Genomic DNA, 14,862 nt, shown 5'->3' on the forward strand with positions numbered 1-14,862 from the left:
GCAGGGTTCCCAGGCAGAATATGAGTTGCTGTTCCTGCAACCTTCGGGTGGCATCATTGTGGCAGTGCAGGAGGCCCATGATGGACATGTCATCAAGAGAATGGGAGGGGGAGTGGAAATGGTTTGCGACGGGAGGTGCAGTTGTTTGTTGCGAACTGCGAACTGAGCGGAGGTGTTCTGCAAAGCGGTCCCCAAGCCTCCACTTGGTTTCCCCAATGTAGAGGAAGCCACACCGGGTACAGTGGATGCAGTATACCACATTGGCAGATGTGCAGGTGAACCTCTGCTTAATGTGGAATGTCATCTTGGGGCCTGGGATGGGGGTGAGGGAGGAGGTGTGGGGACAAGTGTAGCATTTCCTGCGGTTGCAGGGGAAGGTGCCGGGTGTGGTGGGGTTGGAGGGCAGTGTGGAGCGAACAAGGGAGTCACGGAGAGAGTGGTCTCTCCGGAAAGCAGACACGGGAGGGGATGGAAAAATGTCTTGGGTGGTGGGGTCGGATTGTAAATGGCGGAAGTGTCGGAGGATAATGCGTTGTATCCGGAGGTTGGTAGGGTGGTGTGTGAGAACGAGGGGGATCCTCTTGGGGCGGTTGTGGCGGGGGCGGGGTGTGAGGGATGTGTCGCGGGAAATGCGGGAGACGCGGTCAAGGGCGTTCTCGATCACCGTGGGGGGAAAGTTGCAGTCCTTAAAGAACTTGGACATCTGGGATGTGCGGGAGTGGAATGTCTTATCGTGGGAGCAGATGCGGCGGAGGCGGAGGAATTGGGAATAGGGGATGGAATTTTTGCAGGAGGGTGGGTGGGAGGAGGTGTATTTTAGGTAGCTGTGGGAGTCGGTGGGCTTGAAATGGACATCAGTTACAAGCTGGTTGCCTGAGATGGAGACTGAGAGGTCCAGGAAGGTGAGGGATGTGCTGGAGATGGCCCAGGTGAACTGAAGGTTGGGGTGGAAGGTGTTGGTGAAGTGGATGAACTGTTCGAGCTCCTCTACCCCCAGCTACCTACTAACCTCATCCCACCTCCTTGACCTGTCCGTCTTCCCTGGACTGGCCTATCCCCTCCCTACCTCCCCACCTATCTTCTTTACTCTCCATCTTCGGTCCGCCTCCCCCTCTCTCCCTATTTATTCCAGTTCCCTCCCCCCATCCCCCTCTCTGATGAAGGGTCTAGGCCCGAAACGTCAGCTTTTGTGCTCCTGAGATGCTGCTTGGCCTGCTGTGTTCATCCAGCCTCACATTTTATTATCTTGGAATCTCCAGCATCTGCAGTTCCCATTATCTCCAGAAGGTAAAAGCTTTTTTGCTTAAGAAGGTGACTACATTGAAAGAATAGGACATAGAAAAATACAGCGCAGAACAGGCCCTTCGGCCCTCGATGTTGCGCCGGCCTGTGAACTAATCTAATCCCCTCCCCCTACACTATCCCATCATCATCCACATGCTTATCCAAGGACTGTTTAAACGTGGCTGCGTTAACTACATTGGCAGGCAGGGCGTTCCACGGCGTTACCACTCTCTGAGTAAAGATTTTAAAATCCTTATTGTTAAGCAGTGTCAAGAGGGATAAGGGATAAGTAGCATCTAAAACAAGACCTTGAGCCTCATGTTCTGATAAAGCATCACACAAAAGCACCATTTTGTCGATGACAGAAAACATTAGCACATTCATAGGCTACTAACAAATGTAGATAAACAGCTTAATGTCTCCATTAAGATAACAAACAAGAGAGAATGCCACGTGATTGCATTAAGCATTGATTTGTTATGGCCAACAACAATTTCCAGACAACATTGTTCTTTTTTACACAAGTTTACAACTGGAGATGATTAAAACGATAAAAGGGGTTCAAGAAAGGCTTTTTTCTATTTGTCTCAGTGATTGCAGGAATCAAGAACAAGAGGACACATTGGTCAATTAGGAGCAAGGGGAAGGCAGTTTTCACATAAAAGGTTAACGGAAATCGGACATCTCTCCTCACTCAATCTGCTCCAGTTGCTAAATAAAAAACCAAAAGAACAATGGATGTTGTAAATCAGGAACAAAAGCAAATTTACTGGAAAAGCTCAGCTTTGAAGGATCACCTGGACCCAAAACGTTAACTCTGTTTTTTTACCTCCACAGATGCTGCCAGACCTGCTGAGCTTTCGCAGCAATTTCTCTTTTAGTTCCAGCTCCAGTTGCTGCTGAGTGGGGCGTCAGTCAAAACTTTTGAGACAGAGGACTAAATCATTTTAAACATCTGTTCACACATAGGGATCCTTTCTCTGAAACCAAAAGAATACTGCTCAAGCCTTGTACCTTTGAATCAGCCTGGAACTCAGAACCGAAGAAGAGTCACATTTGAAGTGAAACATTAACTCAGCACAGATGCTGCCAGACCTGCTGGGTTTCTGCAGTGTTTTGTTTTTATTCTGAATCACCAGCATCTCAGCACTGTTGCTTTTCTTTATGGAGAGGGTAAGAGCTCTGACCAATCTTTTAACCAGTCTCCAAGGTTAACTTCAGTTTCCGCACTGTCCCACTGGTTACCACACAAATTGGAAGTTGCAACTACTCATTATGCAACTAGAATCTTCATATCATCAACTGTCAAACTCTCATCACTTCTTTACAACAGAGCCAGTTTTGCAAAATAAACAGGGCACTTAAGAGGGTTTGCAAGTAAGTCGAGCATTCCTGGATCTCTCAGTTCAAAAAAAGAGCAGCAAACTTGAAGACAAATATCAGCTCCCACTTTCAGTGAGGGCAACAGGACATAAACACTGGAGTGAGGGAGGTAAGCAATTGGACACCATCGGAGCAATGAGATCAAAGGATTAGAAAATAAATGCCTGAGAAAGGTAGTGACTTTGAGAGGCTCAGTTCAATGTAAAATGAGAATGGGAAATTGTGAAACGAAAACAAAGACTATCATGAAGAACAAGAATTATATTTCATGTGCACTCTGCCAAAGGACCTGGTCCTTGGCTAATGCTTCATCCTGAACTGTTTTTCTTGGCAATTTGGCTGTTTGCCGCCTTCTTCCACTCTCAGGGAACAGGGTGAGGAGGCAAGTCCTAGGTCTACATCAGCCAGAGCAGAACTGAACTCACGATAACAAAAACAAAAAACTCCGAATGCTGGGGATCTGAAACAAACAGAAACAGAAATTGCTGGAGAAACTCAGCAGGTCTGACAGCATCTGAACTGAAGAAGGGTCACTGGATTCAGAGCATTAACTCTATGATGCTGCCAGACCTGATGACTTTCTCCCGCAATTGCTGTTTTTGTTTTTTTATTATTTTGTTATCACTGAATCCATGATGTTAACATTATTCTGAATTATAGACTAGCCATCTACGGAACTGAACTAACTACCTTTTCACAGAACCACAAAGTGCAAGAAAAAAAGTTTAAAATGGCATTTGTAAATTCCCCTGAAAGTTACAAATATAAAAAGTCAGGTTTTGAAGTGATCATTTTCAGTGTCATGAGTGCTAGCTGACAGCAATTAACATCCAGCACATTAATAAAAAGGCACTTACTTGCATGATAGCTACTAACTTCATGAGTGTCTAATGAACAATTTTAATGGGCAAATACAACCAATTTGTCTGTGAAGAAAATCGAGATTATAAAGACAAGATGCTGTTTATGTGAAGCAGACTGGCAAAGTGCAAAAATTGGACAAACACATTGGAATATCCATATTTAAACCTTGCATTTGCCTCTCACCTGAAGTTTCCACACCATATACAAATGGGGATAGTCTTGTTAGCTTGAGGAAAAAAAATGTTGGCCCCTCAGTCCTCTCCAATGAACCTGCATTGGCATTATTTGACTGCTTTTTCCAGGAAAAACTTGCTTTAGGGTTATATTTCAAAAGCCTCATTGCAAGCAGCTGCTTTTACTTTCATGATTTAAACCGCCCCTAATAAATTAACGAAATGTCAAACAAGAAATAGTGAAGAAATTTAGACATTTTTATCTCAATGCAAAACTGAATATTCTTCTACAAGTTATTAATATGATATTGAAATTTTGATTAAGATTGGAAGGGCTAAAACATACAACTTTATAAAATTCTATATTCAATTCAACATTAAAGGGTCTTTCACCCTGACCATGTGACAATTCGTCACTAATATCTCTTTTTACATTATCTTTAAGCACTTGGAGTTATTAATATATTGAAAACGGGCAAAACAGACCATATGGCTGGACAGAGCGGTTGGAGGCATGAGGTCAATAAAGAATCTGTTCTTTGGTCAGGCCAGAGATAACATGTACATTAGTGCAAATGAAACCATTTAAAGTGACTGTACTAGGCTGAAACAAAATGGGGACAACAAAATAACATGAAGTCTGATGCAATTTAGTCAGCTTGGGAGGGGGTGAGTGGAACATGGTTATTTACTGCAGTTTAATCTCACAGCCCAATAGTTCTTCTGTGAGCATACAAGTATGATTTTGAAAGGGCTTTCATTTTTACTGATGTCAAATTCTAGACAAGATATCTGACCAAACTTTAAAAAATGGGCTCGAATTAGTACAATTCAACACAAGGATTTACGGCCCATGGAAACATCAGACCCGCACCAGTAATACACAAATTATGAAGTTCCAGTTCTTGCAACCATCATTTGCAAATATTACATCACGCGGGAAAACGTACATCCTATGTGGGAGGAGTGCTACACTGTCGGAGGTGCCATTTTTAAGAGGTGGCACTAAACTAAGGCCTGACCTGGGCTGTATAGCAAGGGAATTAGAAATGAAATTAAAGAGTGCTGGCTATAGTTTGGGATTATGCAGTCGTTGTGGAACTTGCAATAAAACTGCAAGTTATTCCTTTCACCTACTGAAACTCACTCACGCCCAAAACTGCACTTTTTAAAATCGTAATGTTCATGTCGTGCTGGGTTTGTAGGTCAAGAAGAGGTCTCCCACCGAAGGTTCTGAAGAAAGAGGACATATCTCAACCAGTTGCCAAAGATCCTAATAATTAAGCCTAATAAAAAAAGCAGTTACTTGTTCTGCTATTGTGGAACGCATGTTGTTATTTAAAATAGACTCTTGTGTAGATATTCTGAAAGAGGTTATCTATTAGTCACTAGATAGGCCTGTGACAAAGGAGAATTGGTGGAAGCAAACTACTTCAAAGCAGTCCTTTCCACATATTAGTAAAGGCGTCAAACCATACATGTGCCAGCAGTGGTCATCTGGGGAACAGAACATGGTTACAGTGCTGCCAATCTGACTCTCACCGCAAGCAAACCACAAGAACCAGAAGGGAAAAATCTCAAACCAGTGAATTTAATTATTTTAGGATGACACACAGTCAGTCAGCAGTTGAAAAACAAATGCCATCTGCGCAAGTAGCAAAAAAAAAACACAAGCCAAGCAAATTCAATCCAAATCCAAAACTTTACATAGAAGCTTGTAAGAAGTATTGGGTTAAGAGCGTGGCTAGGCAGTTAAAAAAAAACACAGAAAAGCAAGCCATACTTAGAAAATACCTTAGAAAAAGGTCTGAGCCAAGGAGACGCTGTGGACAGTAAGAGGAGACTCCAGCAGGTAATGTTTGAGATGACTAAGGGAAAAGGTCAGAAAGCGAAAGCAAAGAAGTGAAACACAGACCTCACAAAGAACTGTCATAGACATTGACAAGGTGCAGCTGCAAATAATGATGAAAGAGCAGAAAAGAAATTTAGGCCAGTGCAACAGAGTCACAAAGGCCTCTGAATTTATTTACAAAAGTAAATACTTCTCAAGCTGAAAACAAGTAAATTTAAAGAAATCTATCAAAAAGATTCTAGCACAAGAGAGTCAAGTAAAATTCAAGATTTAAAAAGGACTGGTAGTTAAGCTACAATTTAGGCAGATAATTTTACCTAGAAAGTGCAAGATTAATGCACTTGGTGTTTTAGGCCATTTAAGGCAGGAAAGTACCAGGAAAACTCCAACACTGGTTGTAGAAAGTGGGAAATCTTAAGAGGAAGCAGGCAGGCACAATTTTGGCATTTACAAAGGTAGGGAAATCCAATAAACCTAACAGAAACATAGTAACAAAGATAAATAAATTGATTTTTAAAAACTTGGCCAGCAGTAAATCACTACAGAACTTCCAATAATTCAAGTTAAGGCTTTGTAAAAGAATTTAACACGGTCACACAGAAATACAGTTAAGGGACTGGCAAATAAAGGGAGAGCCGCACATAGCTGCAAACTCTGCAGCAATTAAATATAAACCATTTGTGAATAGAAGAAGGTAAGCTTAAGGAACAGCAAATTACAAATAATATTGTGATAATGCAGATCGATTTAAAACAGCTTAGTAATATTAATCAGCACATTAAGAAATGGAAAAGGATAGAATTCTTTGCATACTCAAGGTCAGAAACGGACCATACAAAATACCTGATTAGAATTTATGGAGGCAAGACTTCTTAAGACACAGCATTTCCCTAAGATCAAATACTGAATCCACAGGAAGCACACAGTGAGAGGGTAAAAGGAATGGGAGAAGACTACGGGTGTTAAAAACTTATAGCCATCTCATTCAAAAAAGACAACAAAGGTAATTATAGGGGAAATTGGTGATCGCAGCATCCTGGTATTCACTGAACTCATTTGATTCAATTGACAGCCTATTAAATTTAAGCTTGTTATCAGTGGCGAGGCAGTATCTATCAGACCAAATATCATGGCCGAAGTAGCAGTTATAGCCAGAGTTGAGACTTCATGGCCTAGCCATGGAATAACTGCCAGATGTACTGGAATGGTACATTATATTGAAAATATAACACCTAAGACAGATGAAATGTCTATACTGTTTGCTATTAATCAACTTCACTTTTAAAACTGCATGCATATCACAGCTACAACTTCCTTAGGACGTTCGATTTAGTTTGATTACCTTCCGAGGAAATACGTGTCCAGAAAAAAACCTTTGTTAAGAACAACCTCTCTCAATGTTGGAAAAACTAAAGAACTGATCATTGATTTCAGAAAGAAGGAGGGAGGACACATCCCAATCTACATCAGCAGAGCTGAGATTGAGAAGGTGGAGAGCATCAAGTTCCTAGGAGTGATGATAACCGACTACCTGTCCTGGATGCACCACGTGGATGCAACAGTCAAGAAGGCACAACAACGGCTCTTCTTCCTCAGGGGGTCAGGAAATTTGGCATGTCCATAAAAGGTCTCTCACCAACTTTTACAGATGCACCATTAAAAGCATACTGACCTGGTATGGCAACTGCTCTTCCCAGGACTATAAGAAGCTACAGAAGGTGGTGTGCACAGCACAGACCATCATGGAAGCCAACCGTCCATCCACGGACTCCATTTACATAGCCCGTTGCCACAGAAAGGCTGCCAGCATCGAAGACCCCTCCCATCCCGGTAACGCTCTCCTACAATGTCCTCCGTCAGGCAGATTATAGAAGCTTGAACGCACATACGAGCAGGTTCAAGAATAGCTTCTTCCCTGCCGTTATTAAACTGATGAAGGGGCTCTCTAACTTCAAATGTCAGTCTTGTTAATGTTGATCTTGCCTAGCGGATGCCTTGTGCAATGTAACCTGTATGCCTCTGTCCAATTTATTTTTTTTCACCCTATGATCTGTATGTCCCTGCTTACTCCGAATTGCTTGTACTGCTCGCAAGCAAAGCTTTTCACTGTACTTAGGTACATATGACAATAAATCAAATAATTAAAATGATTTCATTGGACTTCTTAGACTCATGGTGGAACACAAAACGAAGAAAGAAACTATTGAGTTTATCTACCATGGCACAAAAGTAATGTTTGCTTTGGCCAAGAAGCAAGCCAAAAGAGGCTCAACTAAATTTGATAAGAACAAAAGACTGATCAAGTCTGTGCGAGCATTCAGCAGTGCTGAGGGAATACCACAGCAAAGATTCAGCGAGATAGCCAAAAACACACTCAGTCAGCATTTCACAATCGTGGACATTTTTCAACCCATTTTCAACTATTCATACTTTTCATTAGCACCCTATTGAGCATTTAGATCTCTTTCTTTGCTTATCTTCAGCTCTTTGTTTGCCTATGTCTCTCTCTCTGGGCTCTGTCTCCATGTACTCTACTCGCTCCCCTCTCACTGTCATCAGCACAAACCCATTCCCAGCTATCCTCAATTCTAATGCAACATTACTGGACTCAAAATGTTCTCTCTACAGATGCTGCCAGACCTTCTGTTTGTTCAGTATCTTCCAGTTTTGTTTCAGATTTCCAGCATCCACAGTGTTGTGTGTTCACTCTAATATGATAGGCTGTCTGGGGCCCCTGTGGTTTGGTGGTAATGTCCCTATCTCTGGATCAGAAGGCCAGTGTTGAGTTCCTACCTGCTCCAGCAATGCATAAAAACATCTCTGAACAGGGTGCTTAGAAAATAAACTGCTCTTTGGCTGGGTCAAAAGTATGTGAGCATCGTAGAATCCTTACAGCATGGAGGCAGGTCATTAAGCCCACTGGAGTCTACGCCAACCATCCCACTCAGACTCACCCCACTACCCCATCCCTCCTGCACACTACAGGCAACCTAGCATGGCCAATCCACCTAACCTGCGCATCTTTGGACTGTGGGAGGAAACCCTCATGAACACAGGCAGAATGCAAACTCCACACTGATAGTTGCCAGAGGGTGGAATCAAACCCAGAACCCTGACACTGAGGCAGCAGTGCTATTGTGCTATTCTAAAAAGCCATCCCAAAATATTCCATGAATCCTCATCCAGTCTATTACTGCCAATCTGATTATTTTTCCAGTTTATTAGTCACCCGCAATTGTGTTCACCCTTCTATCATAAGCACCCAATATTTCTTCTTGTATACTGCGTCCTACATTGTGGCATTATACTATCCCAGTACTACACACTGGTACAGACTGCAAATATCACAAGATACCAGCAGTGATCATCTGGGAAATACTACAGGAAGTACAGCGTATTGCCACACTGTTGCTGAGTGTAATCCTGGAACATCCACCCCTCATCATGTAGACTGCAGCTACTCAAGAAAGCAACTCAGTGCCACCTTCTCAAGGGCAATTAGGAATGCAGAAGAACTGCTGGATGATTGCTCACATCCAATGAATAGCCAAAGGTCTGTGCAGAAATGCTGAGGTAAAGTAGATCTACAATGTGGACAACACGCATTTGGCTCCCAGTAAAAACAAAGGGAGATGGAAGACAGACACACATCAAGGCACAAATACTTTTGACTCAAAGACATGAAAATACATTGGAAAGTAAAAAGAAGTGCAATTGTATTTCATGGATTACAACATGAGCAGTTCTGCTCATCGGAGTCCTTAAAGCTTACTTTGCAAGTTGAAATATTACATTACTGTCTGAGTACAGACTCCCATCCACAGACACTGCTCAAAGATAAAAGGTCAAGACCCAGCTTGTTTGCCTCCTATCATCTTGAATACCACATGATATGATAACAGTTTTACTGACTAATCATAGCAAGCAGTCTCTCTAGCAATTAATCCACAACAGACCCAGACATGAGGCGAACTTTCCATCTTCTTATTTTGCCCATTTCTGTCATCCATATATTAACAGTTCAAAGACATCCAAATGATCTTTAGCACAATAGCTTCAGTAGTATGCATTAAGTAAAATATGATAATTATTTCCACCCACAGGACAGACAGTTGATTAAAAGTCATCACTGCATCCCTTGGGAGCTCTGCGACAGCTCCAATTCCTGAAATAGCTAACTGCAGTTGACTGTAGATCTGACCAGCAGCTATGAGAAGTTGACCTCATTGTACAGATTATAAACAGCAGTGTAATTTTTTAAATTCTCATGTTTTAAATACATTAAACAATACACAACAACAACAAATGGCAATATAGTACTCTTCTGTTTGAAAAGAGACTTTTACTCTGGTTTCAGCAGCAACCTGCATTTAATTAGTACCTTTTGAAGTAATTAAATGGGCAGCGAAAGCAGATGGCATCATAATCATATCCCTGGACTACAAGTCTAGAGGGCAAAGCTAACGCTTTGGTGAAATGGGTTGAAAACCCATTGCACTGGCTGGTAGAATTTAAATAAAGTTAATGAATCTGGAATTGAAAACTTGTCTCAATAATGCTAAATGTGAAAGCATCACCAATTGTTGTTAGGAAAGGAAATATATGTTTGTCTCTAGAACCAAAATAATACAGTTAACTCTTAACTGCCCTCTGAAATAGTCTGGCAAGTCATTCCTTTCAAGGGCATTTGAAGTTGGGGGAAAAAAATGCTGGCTTTGCCCTTTTCCCATGCAAGAATGTTTTTCAAAATATCCCAAGGCACTTCACAGGGTCATTAATCAAACAAAATGTGAGACATGTCGCATAAGGAGCTAGGAGGACAAACAGCCTAAAGCTTGATCAAAGAGGTAAATTTTAGGGGTTACTTAAAAAAGGAGAAAAGACAGACAGAAGCGTAGGGAGGGACGTGAGGAGCTTAAAGCCTTAACAGAATGCATGCAGCTGCCTACGGTGCAGCAATTAAAATCAGGGTTGAACAGAGGAACAGAACTGGAGGAGAGCAGATATGTTGGGGAGTTGGAAGACTGGAGGAGGTGAAAGAGATCAGGGAGGACATAGAGTGAATTGAAACCAAAATTGAGAGTTTGTAAATTGAGGCTTCTTGATGGATACTGTCTAAAACTAATGCATAGCTTTGAAGCGTTTATTCTCAATAAATGTCATAATGTTTAACTTTGACTAAGATGGAAGACAGGAACTGATGTGCGCTATAGTTTCAATTCTGGAACCTATTTTTACATCAAACTGAAATTAATGCCCCCTCCCTACACTCAGATTCTCTGCTAACCTGTGAAACTGATGTTCAATCATCCAAGTCCTGTTCCAAGGAATTGAGCACACAATAGGAGCTGGCATTCCAAGAGCAGTATGACAGGGTGTGCAGAATCACTGAAAATGTCATCTTTCAAACTGATAAAACTGCTGCAAGGGGAGACACCCTCTTGGGCGAAGGGTCGTTTTTGCTTCTATTACAATAAAACTGGAATCACATTATATTAACCTTCTTTGAAACTGGATAAAGGAACATGCAGCAGAGTCCTTTGGGGTTTCTACTGCAGGAGAAATGGTTGACTTTTATATTTTAGATGATTTGCCAACGGAAATTTAGGTTTGCGTAACAACTAATAAAATGGTTTGAATTTAAGCTCTGGGTGTTGTTGGGCACTCTCCCATTGATATAAAGGGAAAACACTTAGGTCCAGGGCCCTGGTGATGAAATCTGCTGCACCCACTCACTTTTAATAAAAATTTCCTGGCTGGTATTCTTGAATTTCCAACTCTTTACTAGTCCTCAGCTCCACAGTGAGTGAATGTGTGTGTGTGTGTGTGTGTGTCTGTGTGTGTGTGAGAGAGAGGGACTGATGGGTGGGGTGTCACGCTTCACGCCTCCGGTCTCAGTCGCAGCACCGGCCCGCTGGCCACACAAGTGTGACTGCAACACAACTAAGCCCCAAAGCATCCCAATGCACACACTTCCTGTAGGCATGTCTGGTTACTCACAAGGGCTATAAACCATGACAATTTTTAACCTCCTGAACTCATTGCCATCACCATCTGGATGCATATCTGAAACTACTGTGTGGTTTGTTACAGTAATTTCAATATCTATCAAAGATTGCTGCCAATAGAGCACTAACTTCATTATAACATATTTACTGTTATGAAAACAGTCTGTTACACTAACTTCTTTCCACACTACCTTCTCTTGGACGCAAACCACAAGTTTATATTACATCCCATTCTATCATCGACTATTACAGATATCATTCAATTCTGGTCTCCCTCCTTTAGAAAAGGTGGAATGCAGCAGTTCCAGAAGTCACCTAAGCACCATCTTCTCAAGGGCAACTACAGAGAGGTTAAATGAATTGTTAAAAAAATGCTGCTGAACTTGAAAATGTGCAGAAAAGATTTACAAGGATGGCGCCGAGTTGGAGGGTTTGAGCTATAGGGAGAGGGTGAATAGACTGGGACTATTTCCCCAGAGCTTCAGAGGCTAAGGGTGACCTTATAGTGATTTATAAAATCAGGAGGGGGGGGGGGGTGTGGATATGGTGAATAATCAGGGTCTGTTCCCCAGGGTAGGGATGTCCAAAACTAGTGGTTTCAAGGTGAGAGGGAAAGATTTAAAAAGAACCTATGGGGCAACTTTTTCACACAGAGGGTGGTGCATGTATAGGATGAGCTGCCAGAGGAAGTAGAGGATCCTGTTAGAACTTCAACATTTAAAAGGCATCTGGATGGATACATGAATGTGAAGGGTTTAAGAGGGAGATGAGCCAAATGCTGGCAAATAGCACTGGAGTACTCTAGGATATCTGGTCAGCATGGACAAGTGGGACCGAAGGATTTGTTTTCACACTGAACAAACTCTCTCTTTCATAGGACTTATTTTAACTCACTCCATCTCACTACGTGCAACAACTTAGATTTATATGGTGCCTTGAGAATAGTGAAAACATTCCCAGATGTTTCACAGGAATGTGCAAAGACAAAATTTGACAAGCCAGCTACTTAAGGAGATAGAGAGCGTAATGTTTGATCAAAAAGGCAGGTTTTAAGTACTCCTTAAAAGAGAATTCTCGAGCATGAGGAGTGCATAGTATAATGGAGGGTCACCAATGAAGAGAAGGGACTATGGAGCAGGATGTGAGCAGTTGCTACGATGTGAAGGAAGCCTGATACTTAGGAGCCAGAGGCTAGGGCTACAGGGTTGCAGGGAGGGATCACTGCTGCCTGCCGGTTATGTACCCAGTGAGGGAAAAAATGTTCTCAACTGGAGGAACAAGAGTTTGGACGCTTAAAACTCATTGAAACAGGAATGTCAAATTTAACACCTGAGGAAGGAGTGAGGCTCAGAAACCCTGTGTTTCCAAATAAGCCTGTTGGACTCCAACCTGGTGTCGGCTGATTTCTGACCTTACTGAAACAGCACATGCAGGTGTCACACTCCAGTAGTTCCAGGAGAGGGCAAAACTGAGTTTAGGAAACATGGCCAAATAATGGAAACAACACCAGTTCTTTTTGTTAAAAAAAAAGCAACGTTCATCTCGGAGAAATAGCAGGCACAATACAAAAAGCGTACACTAATCAAACCGAAAGGAATTACACATTGTCGTTTTTTGGTCGAAATAAAGTCTTTTGGGGGGTGGGAGCCAGGCGCCTTGTGGGTTCAGGATTTTTTTTCAGAGACGTGCCCTTACTCCAAGGGGCTGAAGGAAGTGAGGGGCTGGTTTTCATTGAACAGGTGCCTTCTTCGGCTCTTTCATTTATTAACGTTGCTATTCCGATCAAAGTGCAGCAAGGTGTGGGAGATGAAACATTCGTTTACTTTAATGCGCCAACAGAATAGAGATAGTCTTTCAGCCAGTCATAAGCGATCTTACGCTTTTTTTAAAAAATGCTTATGTAAAAGGTAACTGATAGACAGGAGGACAGGTGAAGTATTTAAGTCTCTGTTTACACTGCATGGCCATGTTTTTTTTCCTCTCTGTGTTTCTTACCTTGCAGGCACTCCCTCAGGTTCAGGCACAGCCAGGTAACAAACTTGGCACCAGCTCCGGTTCCCTCTCTCTCGCTCTCTCCCCCTTTTGTTCCCGTTCAAAAATATCGTGCCCGTTCCTTCGCCAGCAGCTTCCCAGTGGTGACTTTAAAGCCCTGAGCTTCTCTCGAGGTCCAATGTTCGTTCATAAAACATGCCGTCAGTGCCAGACAGGACCAGAAGCAGGGGTAGAGAGACAGAAGATTTGGGGGGGGGGGGAGTGGGAGGAATAAGCAGAGGTGGGGGGTTGGTTTAAGGAAAGAGAGAGAGAGATTTAAAGGGAGAACAGGCACCCAGAGGAGAGGAGGACACTCAACTCTGCAACCGGGACTGAGAGGGTAGCAGATAAAAATGATCCTCCTCCCTTTGTGCAGACTAGAGTTGAAAGCAATGAGATTTACCAAGGCGGAGTCTCTCTCTCAACACACACACAGGCACACATATATACAGCCGCTGCAGTATTCACACACGTAACAGGGTGCGGCGATTTCCCGCATCAGTGCCCCCCCCTTTTTTAAATGTGTTTTCTTTCTGTGCATCTAACTCTCTCCACGCAAAATAACATCCTACAGAAAGCGTGCCTTTAGGAATTAAGAATTCAACCTTGCACCATCATCCCTTTTGTTATTGAAGCAAACCCTCTCCCTCCTCCTAGACCTTTCCCAACCCTCCTCTGTACCTACAGTGATGTGCAAATTACTTCCAAACTCGCAACATATTGGGGGGAATCGTGCAGCCCAGAAACAGGTCCTCCCACCCTCAGCGAAAATCTCGCCGATAATCCCACCGGGCGCCCTGGGCTTGAATTTTAGCAGATTCTTCACAATCTGTGTATGTGCCAGGCCAGGACAGGAGAAAAGGGATGACCGCAAAGAAAAACTGACATCGAGCATTTGTGTCTGACAGAAATGGGCTCAAAGGGAGAATGACGTTGTGAAGATGTAACGCACTGCCCTGGACTGATTAAATCTTTTTAAAAACTTGTATTCAAAAGTAAATTATTTTATTGGTTAAAATACTTCAAGGAGTTGACAGGGTATGGCTGGTTTTCCACTACTTGGGGTGTATAGAGCATAAAGTCAGATTAAAAGGTCAGGCATTTAGCACACATATGAGAAGAAATGTGAATCTTCAGAATTTTATCCCCAACAGAAAGGCTGAGTATTTCCATTTATTCAAGACTGCGATTAGTTGATGTTGAGGTAATGGAGGGTATGGGGAGAAGTACAGGAAGTGGGCTTCAGACAGAAGCCCAGCCTTGAATT

The 14,862-nt window shown here is 42.5% G+C and overlaps 1 protein-coding gene across 3 annotated transcripts in view; it reads right to left on the reverse strand.

Moving 5' to 3' along the window:
- Positions 1–14,019, reverse strand: part of LOC125451278 (coronin-2A-like) — a 164,361-nt gene extending 150,342 nt beyond the window's left edge. For all 3 annotated transcript variants that reach the window (XM_048528236.2, XM_048528237.2, XM_048528233.2), the window contains exon 1: positions 13,560–14,019. The gene's annotated coding sequence lies outside the window, so the exon portion shown is untranslated. The remainder of the gene's footprint in view (positions 1–13,559) is intronic.
- Between the last annotated feature and the right edge of the window lie 843 nt (positions 14,020–14,862).

Source organism: Stegostoma tigrinum, chromosome 3 (assembly GCF_030684315.1).
Source record: "Stegostoma tigrinum isolate sSteTig4 chromosome 3, sSteTig4.hap1, whole genome shotgun sequence".
NCBI lineage: Eukaryota > Metazoa > Chordata > Chondrichthyes > Orectolobiformes > Stegostomatidae > Stegostoma > Stegostoma tigrinum.